Source organism: Panthera pardus, unplaced genomic scaffold, assembly GCF_024362965.1.
Source record: "Panthera pardus isolate Hobbes unplaced genomic scaffold, ASM2436296v1 HiC_scaffold_14, whole genome shotgun sequence".
Classification (NCBI taxonomy): domain Eukaryota; kingdom Metazoa; phylum Chordata; class Mammalia; order Carnivora; family Felidae; genus Panthera; species Panthera pardus.
The window spans coordinates 1,342,289-1,355,402 of record NW_026526699.1 but is presented as its reverse complement, the minus strand read 5'-3'; the positions used below and the strand labels follow the sequence as shown (position 1 = coordinate 1,355,402).

At 58.4% G+C, this 13,114-nt stretch overlaps 1 long non-coding RNA gene across 2 annotated transcripts; it reads left to right on the top strand.

The window, feature by feature from the left end:
- The first annotated feature begins 9,324 nt into the window (after positions 1-9,324).
- Positions 9,325-13,041, top strand: LOC109260093 (uncharacterized). 2 transcript variants are annotated; one of them, XR_008422027.1, is made up of 4 exons: positions 9,325-9,879; positions 10,854-11,056; positions 12,122-12,161; positions 12,869-13,041. It is a non-coding gene; the product is annotated as an uncharacterized LOC109260093 (long non-coding RNA). The 2 variants fall into 2 exon arrangements; XR_008422026.1 differs by lacking the exon at positions 12,869-13,041 and having other exon boundaries at positions 12,122-12,289.
- Positions 13,042-13,114: the final 73 nt, after the last annotated feature.

Here is a 13,114-nt window from a genome sequence, read left to right as displayed (position 1 = left end):
GTTGGTGAGCGAGGGCACAAGGGTGCAGCTTCACAGCGGTGAGCTCGGGTGGCACCCCCGCGCCCGGCCAGCTGTCCCCTGTGCTTCTGAGTCAGACCTGCCTGGAGGGGAGGACACAGGAGGGTAGTTTCCCTAGCAGAGAAGCCCCGTGTCGGCCCTCTACACGCTTCTGCCCCGAGACCTGGGAAAAGCCTCCGTGAAACAGTGGGGTATACTAGCTAGGTAGCTGGAGAAAATAATGGGAAAAAAAAATACAACCCCTGAGATTATGGGGGCGGGGGCAGAGAGAAGTGAGAGCTGTGTGTTTGGAGGTAAGGGTTTTTGCATTATTGTCAGTGGTGCTGGAAATGTGCTTTGTTTTAGAACTTTCACTCTTCCAGAAATCACAAAATGGGGCAGGGGGAGATCGTAGGAAGATAACTGAGCTTGTTGGGTCAGGGGTGGGGTGTGGGGGTGGACCGGTGGAGCCAGGGGCTGGGGCGTGGGGGGTGGGGTGTGGGGGATTGGCCAGTGGAGTCAGGGGTGGGGTATAGGTATGGGGGGGGGGGGGTTCTTGCGTGGGTGTGGGGGAGACTGGTTTGCTCCAGGGGCCTCTCCTGATATTTCAAGGCCACTGGAAAACCTGCAGTGACAAAACCCTGACTCTTAAGCCCAAAGGCTCCTGGCGTTCAACCATAACGATATTTTCTTCCGTGGCTTCTGGAATTTTTGATTTGCAGAGAAAATCCTCCCCTGCTTTAATTTTGGAAGGCCTGCAATCGAAACCTTAACACGGGTTTTAAAACATGAAAGGACATCCTGGAGATGGTGCTTATTTCTGCTTCCGTCAGATCTGTTTTCTTCCGTACCCTGAGGATCCCCAAAGCGAAGGGAGTAGAGCTCCTGTGAGATCGAATGGGAGTGCCAATTCTCAGGACTCTGTCCCGCCGGGCGCCCAGCCTCCCCTCCAACAGCAGCGATCACGCGGCCGGTGGCGCCGAGCACCGGGCCTCTGCCGTGGACTCGCCTGCCTCCCGTCGGCGCCTAACTCGACAGTTCATGTTTAAAATTTAATTTTTCTCCGTGGGCAGCAGCTCCTTGGCCCAGACAGCATGTCACTTTGAATGGCATGAAAGGAATTCTTAAATGCAGCTGATATATTTGGAAGATTTTTCTTCTCTGAATCTCACTGGGAATTCTTTTCCTCAAAACCGTGCACGGGGAGCTGGGCAGGCAGGTGATCTGTGAGCAGAGAGGCTGGGGGCGCCGGGCTTTGCCATGGACCCGGCCGGTAAAGCTTCAGGCGGCGGAAGGCCCCGGCCGGCCGGGCCCCCTCAGGCCTCTCCTGCAGCCGCGGGTCAGGGAAGGCAGGTTCCCGGAGGCAGGCTCTTCCCTGCAGTGAAGGGGCTCCCACTCCTCGGCCGGCGGGCTGCAATCTGGACTCAGCGGCATCCCTGGAATGCGATGACGGACTAAATCTGTGCCGGGCACGATGGCAGGTGCCCCAAGCTTTCCACCTCCTGGTGCACACACCCCCTCCACACCCCGATCTTCGAGTCGGGGAGAGACTTTGCATGTGATAGAATTTTACTCCTGGAATTAGGTGAGATTTTTCTTGACCCAAGGGAATGTTTCAGACTTGATTCAGGTTGCTGATCGGTTGGCTGTGAGCTCACCCCAGTGGAGATTATCCTGGGGACGCCTGGTCTGGTCAGATGAGCTGTTTCACAAGAGAATCTGACTCACTCTTGCACTGAGTCTCCACGCCATGTGGAAATCAAGGTCACAGGACAGGCCGCATGTGGCTGTCCCCGCCAACACCCCAGCACTGGCCATCGGACCTGGGGCCCTCCAAAGTGATCCTCACCCCAGACACCATCTGACTACAGCTGCAGCAGAGGCCTCAGGCAAGGAGCATCCAGCTGAGGGCAGGCAACCCACAAAAGCTTGGCAGGTGATAATAGAATAATAGTTAAAAAAACAAAAAAAGAGTCCAGCCTTCCCTAAATCAGAGCCTCGAAGTAATGGTCTCTCTCCACTGCCGGGTTTGAAAAGATGCTGTGAAATCTGTAGCTACGAGGAAATGAACTCTGCCAATGACCAGAAGGGGCTTGTGAGTGGCTCCTTCGCCAGTCCAGTCTCCAGGTGGGAGCAAGACCAGACAGCACCCTGGCTTCAGCCTCGTGAGACAGGGAGCAGGGGCCCGGCTACGCTGTGTCCAGACTCAGACGTGCAGAAAGCACGCGATAATAAATGTGCACCGATCCACGCTGCTGAGTCTGTGACAATCTGCACACAGTACGTGTCCCGGACGTAAAATCTGAGGCTTCGGGGGCGCCTGGGCGGGGGGGGGGGCTCGGTCGATTAAGTGTCCAACTTTGGCTCAGGTCATGATCTCACGGTTCGTGAGTTTTGCTTGGGATTCTCTCTCTCCCTTTATTTCTCTGCCCCCTTCTCCACTTGTGCACGTGCTCTCTCTCTCTCTCTCCCTCTCTCTCTCAGGATAAATAAATAAAAGAATCCGAGACTTGGGCACATAGAAATTCTGGAACACTTTTACGGCACAGGAACTACATTGCCCGCCCCCCCGCCCCCCAGCCACACACACACAAGCGCTGAGGGGCCCACGGTATACTCCCTTCACTGAGGCCCTTACAGATACTCAGCCACATCGGTGCCGCGTGTTTCCTGGAGGGCAGGAGCTGCCGATGCTGCCGGGGGCTCCTGAGTCACACAGGTGACAGGGTCTTGACAGCACTGGCCCCCCAGGCAGGATGGATGACACCCTGGGCATCAGGGAACGACAGGTCATCGGGTGGCCGTCTCCCCACAAGATCAGACCCCTCTGCTTCGTTCCCAGCACCCAGTAGGCGCTCAGATAATGATCGACAGACGAAGCCATAAACAGACTCTGTGGATCTCACATCCCTCTTTCAGAAGCGCTTAACGCCCCCCGTCTTCACGTGAGCTCAGGGGGCCTGAGTGTGACCGGCCTGAGACGACGTACTTCACGGCACTCAGCTCCGATGGCAGTCACGGGTATGGCTCTGAGCCTAGGAGCCTGAGCCCGCAGGCAGGGCAGCGTGAGAGGCTTCTGCATCTGTTGACAAATTTCATTTTCTGCTCAAACTGCCAAGGGCATGTCTCCCAGGGAAAGACGGATCTGGCCCCGGAGCTACACTCTGGTCCCAGGGGAAGGATGAAGACAAGGACGAGAGATGTCCTGGGAGGGTGTCCACTCTCCTCCCACCCCCTCGTCACCGAGCCACCGCAGGGGGGCACCTCTGAAGGAGCTCAGGGCCTAAGGACAGTGAGACGGTGCCACGTGATGGATGCCGCGCTGGACGGGAACGAGGGGTGCCTGACCGGGTGCGTGCGAGGCCCAGCGAGGGCTTCCCAGAGGAGGACAGCCCAGCCAGAGGTCAGCCGCACGGAGGGAGAGAGGGAGGGAGAGAGGGAGGGAGGGAGGGAGGGAAGTGCCAGGCGCAGGGAAGCACGTGCAGGAGGCCCTGGAGGGCAGGGCACGTGTGTGGAGCAGCCCCACACCACACACACACCAGCAGCTTTGCGGGGGGAGGCCCATGACGTAGGCCAGCAGAAGTGCTGCCTTTCGAGGCCTGTGGGGACCTCTGTGGGAGGCGTGGGGGGTTTGTACGCAGAGGTGGCCGGGACCCTGTGTGGACAGGCAGAGAAGTCCCTCTCTGGCTGCGATGGTGGTGGGCGTGGCTATGATTCCTCAACCTGCATCCCGGACGAACAGCACTGGTCTCACCATGGGGTGGGGTGACCGCAAGGACGGCCCCCAGACGGCCTCCCCAAAAGTACCGAGTCCGAACCTCCTCCGCACACACTCCCGGTGATTCATAAGCACCTGGATGTTGGGAAAGCACCGAGCCGAGGCTGTTGCAATGACTCGGGCCAGAGACGACGCTGGTTCTCCCCCAGGGTGGTGGCAGAAGGGCTGAAGCTGACCGACAGAAACACCAGCAGGTGGGCCCACGGGACCTGCCGTTAGATGGGACGGTGGTCAAGTTCTCAGCCAGGGAACATGCTAGAACCTGAAGACCTCGCTGGATTTAGGAACAAGGCCGACCGTGGTAGACTGATCCCAGGGGCAAGGGGGCGGGTGGGGGAGGCAGAGACCACATTTCAGGGGACTGAGAGGGGTACCATGGGAACATCCAGCTGCAAGGAGCTGGGCAGTAAAGTGCGGGGGGAGGAAAGTGGCGGGGGGGGGGGGGCTGCCGGGTAAGTGTCGTCAGCACGAGGGCTCCCGAGTCAGACCAGTTTATTTTTATTTTTATTAAAAAAATTTTTTTTTTACGTTTATTTATTTTTGAGACAGAGAGAGACAGAGCATGAACGGGGGAGGGTCAGAGAGAGAGGGAGACACAGAATCTGAAACAGGCTCCAGGCTCTGAGCTGTCAGCACAGAGCCCGACGCGGGGCTCGAACTCACGAACCGCGAGATCATGACCTGAGCCGAAGTCGGACGCTTAACCGACTGAGCCACCCAGGCGCCCCTGGGACCAGTTTACACCTGACAGCTGGTGCGCAGGAAGCTGCTCATAGGGAGGGCAGATTTCAACTGCTGGTCTGCTCTCTCCGTGAGGTGGGGCCAGGCCCCCTGCAGGGCCGGAGGTCAGAGAGGCAGGCAGGAGGCCTGGAGGCCGGGGAAGGTCCCAATGGAAACAGTGGAGGGGGGAGGCCGCCAGGGATTGAGAGGTGATGCAGGGGGGGCTTCCAGGGAGTCATGTTTGGAAGCAAGAGTGAGGAGCGCAGGCGGGAGTCCAAAGGTTTCTGCCAACAGGAGATGCCTTCTTTGACACGGAAGGAGAGTCGTCTTCCAGCTCAGGCGGGGGAGGCAGGTTGCTTAGTAGGAAAAAAAAACACACACTATGCAGCCCAATCGCCAGGGTCTGGACCACCCGCCCCACCCGGAAGCACGTCAGCCGCGACCCCTGGCCTAGCCTTACCTGGCGCCAGCGCGCCGATGACACATGTACTACACGGCATGCGGAGCAGGGGTCAGCATCCCTGGTGGGGCACTGACACCGTCCGGAGGCGGGCTCTCGTGTCCCCGTAGGCCTGTGCAGTGCTCTTTTTTAATAGCGCTAAGCGTAATAAGTTAGAAAACGCCACACTTGAGAACCATGAATTTTTAGCTTTTCCTGGGAATAAGATGTGATATGCAGGGTTTATCCTTCCCTGCTCGTGGGCCGAGTCCCTGCTGCCCCTTGTCAATCAAGTCCCCTTCCCAACATCCCGGTGGCCATGGAAACCGCATCCTGGTGTGTACCTTCCCCCGCTCCCGTGCCCCAGGCTCTGAACCCTGCAACATGGACCTGCTGACTGCGGTCTGGCTTGTCAGTGCTGGGCCTTGCCAGCTGTCAAACATTTTGAGCATCAGCTTTGTTTGCGGGCGTTTGAGTTTGCGCTTCTGTGTTAAAGGAGCCAGGATTCTCTTTGAACTGCCCTTTGAGACTGTGGGATGTGAGGAAAGGGCACTCTCTTTCCTGTGCCCAAAGAAGTGAGGTGAGACGTGTGTTAGGACCCACCAAGGTTAACAGCGACCACGTATCTGAAGAAAGAGGGATCTGCTCAAAAGAGAAAACAAGACTGCACGGGGAGCTGGTTCCCACACCCTCCGAATGGAGGTCTCTCTCTCCCAGCCCCTGCCGGAGTCACGTGGAAATCCCCCGACTCCTCCAGTTTGTCTGAGAGTCTAGTCAGTGGGTCCCTGGGCACCTCCGACCCAAGCGGCAAAGTGTCTCGTGCCTACGGGGAGCCCAGCGTCAACCTCATGATCGGGTCTGAGCGGGACCAGACCAAGCGTTATGAGGTCGGAGCTTTCGATGAGTTCATCATCTGGGAACGGGCCCTGACCCCGGACGAGATCGCGATGTACTTCACAGCTGCCGTTGGTCAGTGGGCACAGGGGTGGGGGGTGGGCTCGGGCCAGCTCTGCCCATCTCTGGAAGGACACGGTGGGCACGGGGGGTGGGCTCGGGCCAGCTCTGCCCGTCTCTGGGAGGACAGGGCTCCTTCCGTCCGCCTCCCTCACTAGCATTTCTCGCTCTGCGCTCTCCTGAGGGGACCGTCTGCGCCGCAGGCTGAGAGGCATCCTAATGAACCTCATAAATACAGCCGTTTCTCTAGAACACCTGTTCCCCAGGATGGAGAAACTGGCACCTTAACGGAGACACACTGAGACAGATATTGTCTTGCTGATTGTTATGGGGTTTTGAGGTGTACTTGATGGATGATTATAGAAAGTTTGGGGTGGTGATTACTCTGGGTTCATTAGTGCATCTGAATACTTTTGATCAAGAATTTCACCACATGCCTCCTGCGCGCCGGCTCTGACGGGCCTCGCGATGCCCGAGGACGCCCCCTTCCTGCCCACTCAGGGCGGTGCTTCAGAGCTGCTCCCTGTCCCCCACCCCCCCGCAGGTGGACCGACCTACAGAAGATCCTCCTCCCACCAGGATAGGCCGTGGGACGTGGGGAGACACTTCTCCCTTCTCCCCCCCATCAGTGAGGTAGGCTTGAGAGGTACCCAGCACACGGCACCTATGCAGACAAACCGGAACAATGCACGGCAGACCCCAGCAAAAGCTCCAGGGCTCCAGGGCGGCTCCTCGCTCGGTCAGTTCCCTCCATCCACCCCGCCCCCCCCCCCCCCCCCCCCCGGTTCCACCACAATTTTTTCAGGAGACAGTGCACTTTCTCTTCTTAAAGAAGGGCTGTGGCTTATGAGTTTCCATACGCAATCGTCTGCCAGAAAGTCTGCCGAACTGACAGCCAGAACAACGGGGCAAGTTCAGGGCTAGGGGGTGAATGGTCTGGGTCCCCGACCGCGGCCTGCCCTTGCTCAGGTTCTGAACTCGAGTGGCTCGCTTGACACGGAATCGCAGCTCTTTTAATTTCAAGTGACAGAAAATCCATCTCCAGAAGGACTGAAGTAAGATAGGAGGGTAAGGAGAAGTCACTTTAGGGACTGCTCGATCCAGGAGCTCCGAGGACGTTACCAAGGAGTCTTCACTCTATTTACATTCTCCTGCGTTCCGGCAGCTGTGTTATGGGCGGGGCAACCTCGGAAGCCTGACCGCTGCCCCCCCAGTCCCAGCTTCACCTCTCAAACAGCCTCAGCAGAACGGAGAATTTGTCTTCTCCGACAGCTGCTATAAAGGGGAAGGCCTGACTTTTCTCGGCAAAGGTGGTCCGTGTGTCTCCAGGAGCCAATCACCGTGACTGGGAGACAGAGGCGGGACAAGGTGTACAACCAGCTGACAGGCCCAGGCCGGGGTCACCAGTGACCTCCCTGAGACGGCGGCAGGGTCAGGCTCACCCAAAACACAGGGAAGGGAGGGCACCCCGAGGGCGAGGGCGCATCAGACAGGCTGGTCTGGAGGCGGAAACAGATCCCCTGCCGGCAAAACCAGCATGCGTTCCTTTCGCCCTTTGAGATTTCCGTCTTTTGGCTTCCACGGTGAAAAGTGGGATTTGTTCTCTTTCACAGAAGCGACAGAAGGACTAGAGAGAGTGTCGCGCAGGGGGAAAAATGTGAATCTCCTGCATTTTATTTAGAATTCAGAGAGTCGTTACTTTGAGACCAGATGCCATTTGTGTTTCTATGATCGAAAGCCTCACACAAATCCCACCTTTCCCACGGTTTGCAGCTCTAGTAACTTGGGAAGGAGCTGCCGTGGTTTCTAGGAGCTGTCATGGCAAACCTCCGTCTGCAGAACATCTCCGGGCTCAGCAGCCTGTTGCATCGGGGGCACCGTGCGGCCCTCCAGGGAGAGCCCTGCCGCAGCGGCACCTTGCCCTCCAGCCCGGCAGAGGTGACGGTGGTTCTCTGCCAGATTCAGGGAAACCCTATCAGCAGAGGTCCTGGGGGGCAGCCTGCACCTCTTCTGACCCCGTCCAGATGCATTAGAATCCCAAGGTCCCGCGCGGTTCCCAACGACTAAATGGGTCCCTGCTGAGTAAGGACACACAACGGCGCCCGCTACAGGAGGAGGAACTTTCCAAGCCTTTTCTCATCTCCTTTTCCCTGCTGAGCACAGATCCGGAGTCACAGGACAAACCACGTGTCCGCGCGTCCGGAAGCGGAGGGAGGAGCCCGCCTTCCCGGGTTTCGTCCGATCGTGCGCGGAGCACACGAGGTTCCGGGAAGCAGGACCACCGACAGGCACGGATTTCAGGAGGCTCAGCTGAGGGCGTGGACACGGGCCACAGTCTGACAAGTGCTACAAGGGACCGTCCTCAGCTACAGGAGCCCCGTGACTCCGGTTGTCGGAGAAGCCTGGGTTTGGGTCGCTTCTCTCTCTCTGCCAGCCTCAGTCTCCCCATGTGGGCCACGGAACAGCTCTACCGTCCGAGCCGGGCATCCTGGAGGCGGGTGGCCGTGGGGGCCTGGCTCTGCCGCCCCGCTCATGTCTGGCGGACACGCCTCAGTCCCCGGCAAGCCTCAGGCCTCCTGCTCTGCGTCCAAAAGGCCGGGGTGACCCCGGGACCACACCCCTCCCCCCACCGCGTCGGGGCGGAACCCAAGGCGCAGCACCTCCCCTCCCATCCAGCAGGGGAATCTTTCCCATGATTCCCCCTGCAGGCAGCCCCTCGCAGTTCGTTGGCCAAGCTTGGGTCACATGATGGCCTACACCAATCACCGGGCAAGTGGCCCAAGATTGGCACGACGGCTCAGCCAATCATAAAAAGCTATGGGCAGGGTCAAGGCTGCTCCTCTCTGAGGACTTCCAGGCTCCCCGCAGGATACGCTTCTGGAGCAGGTGTACGGTGGAAAGAATGTTCCAGAAGTCCCCATGCCGCCCCAGGGGCAGCTCTGGGACGCACTAGGAGACCTGCCCCGGAGCCACCGTGGTTCGCTCCTGCCTGCACACTGTCTCCCCTGGCCTGTGGAGAGCGGGTGGATGCCGTGGTAGCCTCAGCCGCACGATAGCGGGGTGTGGAAAATCGGGGTGTGGGGGCGGGAAATGGGGAGAGACAGACCGCAGGACAGAGTCGGGGGGAGAGGAAGGAGCTGGGGACAGGGCGGGACAGGCAGGAGTCAGGCCAAGGCCAGACGTGCACACGGACTCTCCACGAAGCCAGTTGAGCGTGGATGAAGGTGCCCACTGGGGCGGGGCTTCCCAGAAGGGTGACAGGGCGGCTGGCCCCCCCCGTGCTGGTGCGTGGATGGTGTCACCCTCCTGATGTCTGCGTCGGGAGCCCGGGATCCAAACGGGAAGCGTGTCATTGTCAGTCTCGCCACCTGCTCGCCCCCATCGCTGCCGCAGTAACACGTCACCTGTCGGAGGCCGAGCACCGAGGCGTCTACTTCTCACCGGTGCCGGGTCCAGCACGGTCAGTGGGGGTGCCCTTCACGCAGTGACACAGGGGCCCCCGGCTGCGTCCGTCTCACCCCGGGGCTCCCAAGGTCGGGCCGGGACCTGCTCCTGACCTCCAGCCTCGCAGTGGCCCGTCGTCTCGGTGCAGACGGTCTGGAGCCCCTTGGCCTGGGTGACCGGACGGGGCTCACTGTCCCGCTCCTCTGTGTGACCTCTCTGGTCACTTCCCTGTCCCAGAAATGGGTGGTGACGTCACCTCTGTCTCGGCTGGTGGTGAGGACAGACGCTGGCCCGCGATCAGCGCACAAGAAATGCTGCCTGTCGTCATGCTCGACAGCAGGGATGTGACTACAGAACAGAAGCCCGTTGGCGCGCGTTCGAAGCACCGGTGTGACTGTGAGGTTGTCGTTGCCTCCTCGCGGACCAGCCTCACGGTGCGAAGCGGCGGACGGTCGCAGGCTCCGCCCCGGCCTGGACCCGCAGCCTGCAGCCCAAGGTCACCAGCGGAGTCTCCTTTCCCACGCGGGGAGCAGCCGTCCTGTCCGGCGTGAGCACCGCGTGTAGGGGGGCAGAGGGGCTGGGGGGGGGGGCAGTCACTGAGGAAAAGGGGCTCCGGGTCGGATCTCATCCCGACACGTGTCTTTGGTGTGTATTACACGGCGCTGCGTGTCTCCGCCGCCCTTTCGCAGGCGGTCTCAGGCCGGGGGAGGGGCTTCGGATGCGCGGCGCCCCGGGTTCTGCCCTGCCCTGCCTCGGTCGCGTCTCCTGATGAGGGAGTGGCCCAGCCGGAGAAGGGGAGGCTCCGGCTGTTCTCCCCCTGGGACCCCCCTGCGCGCCTCCTGGAGGCCCGTTCTGCATCCGGGAAGCATGGGAGGAGTCAGGACGCAGTGCTGGGGCAGTGCTGGGGCAAGGGTGCGTGCTGCGAGCCGCCTCCACTCCCCCCCCCCCCCCCCCCCCCCCCCCGGACCAGCACGGCCTCACTGTGTGACTGGGGCATCCTGGCTGCATCCTGGCTGTTCCAGTCTGTCTTTCAGAGAAAACCCGTTGTTGAAGGAGGGAAACACGGGCCTTGTTCAGTGTCAGATGACGGCCAGGGCTCGGGACTCGCCCCCCACGGGGACGCGTGGAAATCTCAGTGGGCGCTTTGGACAACTGAGCTGGGAGGCACAAGGGGTGCAGATGAGGAAAGAAGAAGCAGGTGGCCGAGTGACCGGGGGAGGGGTTAAATGATTGCAGGTGGCAGGAACGTTGGCACAGTCGTCGTGTATTCAATACCTACTGTAGACCGTCAGTGCTGTCTCAGTTCTGCATCGGCTTTTCTGTACCAGGTGGGATATTTTAATTGCCTTATAAATGACAGAAGACCCAGCCTGAAGTGTCTGAAGCAAAGGCAGACTCATTCTTTGGCACGTGTGGTTGGCAAGGCCTGTGGGTACGTGAGCTTTGGCCGCAGCTCCGCTCCACACCCACTTGATGGGAAGCCTCTCCGTTCTGAGCGGCTCACGGTCTCTCCCTTCCCAGGCCTCCTCCCTCGGCACCGCGTCCCCGAGCCAGCATTCCGTCCGAGTGTTGTTGCACCTTCCTTCCTGGACTTGCCTGGGTCACGCACTCATCCGCGAACAGGCACGGCGGCCTGAGGGAGACGGCGCGCTGTTAACTGAGGCCACGTAACGGGTTGCTTCCCAGCCACGGATGGAGTCAACTTCGACTTACGTGGGCTGCAGGTAAGGGAAGGGGCGGTCACCTGGAGGGAAACTGAGGGCCTTTACCAGAAGAACGGGGCAGCTGGGCAGCGGGACAGCAGACGTCCCCTGAAGTGCGTTCAGATGTGCCACCCACCCCAAGAGGTGCCACTGACACGTGCGGATTATTTCGGGCTGAAGGCGTGATAGGAAGTTATGAAGAAGCAGATACAAAAGAAAACTCCCTGCTCTGCACCTGTTTGCCTAAAGTGAGGACATCGACTCGGAGAGGTGTCTTTTGTCTCCTTTCTGCTGGGAGGAACAGGAGCTAATCTCCAGATTAGCTCCAGGAGCTAATCTCGCCAGCCCAGGGGTCGCGCCTCGGGATCCACAGAACACGGCTCACGGACTTGGCTTCCTCTTCCCTAGCTCCCCATATGTTTCCCTTCCCACGACATGGTGCCCTGGAAACTCAGAAGTCCTTGTCCTCCTCCCAAAGCTTGTTCTTTTAGTTACGTGTTGCGTGAGCCCAGCGACCAGCCGCCCTTGGAGTTGCTCATCACTGGACGCTCTGGTGGACGTGCGAGGAAACTTCTGCTTCTGCTTCTCTCGTTTCTCTGTGGCCAGTCTGGTTCCCGAGGCCCAGCCGGTGGAGCTGGGAGGTGTAGGGGAGAAAAGATTTTTTATTCTTCCCACCCCCCCCACCACTACGATTTATCACACCATTTTATAATTAGGAAAATTAAAGTTCTGGCGGTACAAGTGGTCTCCCCAAGGTCACACAGATGGTGATGTGGGATTGCTGAGATTCTGTCCCCAGTTGTGTGGACTCTTTCTGTCGTCCGTCAGCTTCCTGGGCCATTCTGCTGGACCTTAACTAAATTGTCTGTTATCTGTGGCCAAGGGATTATATTTCATCTTTCTGGATATGCCTGTAGGTTCCAGAACAGAGTCTTAAATAGAGTAGCGTTCAGCGATAGAATTGAAAATTTCACCCAAAAGGATCACTGGCTCAATAATTTGAAGTTTAATATTAGGTTTTAAACCCATTTTCTAGCTGAATGCCCTCCTTTGCCATTTTGTAATAATGTCCCTTTTATTTTCAAGGGTTGCTGAGGCAGTGGATTTCAAAGACCCTGTGATGCCTGTACGTAGTCACCGTCTTTCCCTGGAGGCATCACCACCCACTCTCCCAGGACTTGTTAGGCTGTTTCCTCACCACCAGCCACGCCATGTGCAGATGGGTGACTTTCCCTTCTCTGACTTGGTCTTGCACTTAGGACAGTTGTTTTTCCTTGTGATCACAAGGAGAGCTTTTGGTGGCGGGGGGGGAGGGGAGGGTGCGGCGCGCAGTGGGCCGAACGGGGAAGCGCTCCTTCCTTTTCTCCGTCTGTAGCAGAAAAGCCCCTCCAGTGGCAGCCAGGGCTGATCTCTGGGTGTTAACGTTGAGTAAAGAGCATCTGAGGCCATGTTGAAGATTTCATAGAGTGGCCCTGCAACGAGGAACGTGTGAATGAATAGAAAAGATGTGGTTTGGGGACGGGAGAATATGCTTCCTCGGGGGAATGGGGATAAATTGGCCAATTCTCCGTGACCTTGCGTGACGGTCCGAGGCGAGAGAAGCAATGCCTTGTACCTGAGAAGCACTTTTGGGAACGTAGACTAGGCTGTTAAGGTTGGCCCTGTTGCATCAAAACTTCAGTTCCCTTCTACGGCAGCTTTCTCTTTCAACGGGTGAAAATGCCCAAGTCATTGATAACGTAGGTGTGAACTGTGTGCTCGCTTTTTAAAAAGTTTCTTTTTAGCTGACTTAGTAACCTTCTCCCAAAAGTTGTGTTTGTTTCATATCTGCAGTCACTGCAGCTATAGTTCAGGGTGTTCCTGAAACGCCCGCTGACTCTGAGGTTGTGATCTTACCGAGACAGTTACCGAGGAGAAGGCAAGCATGCGTGATAAAGGGAAGAGAAGTTAAAGAAGAATTTTTGCAAGGAGCTTCGATGCAGTTCTATCCACACGTTCATTCTGTTCCATCCCACCCCTTCCACTCACTTCACCCATTCCGTTCACTCTGTTCCAACCCTCTGATGATTGTTAGTGTCT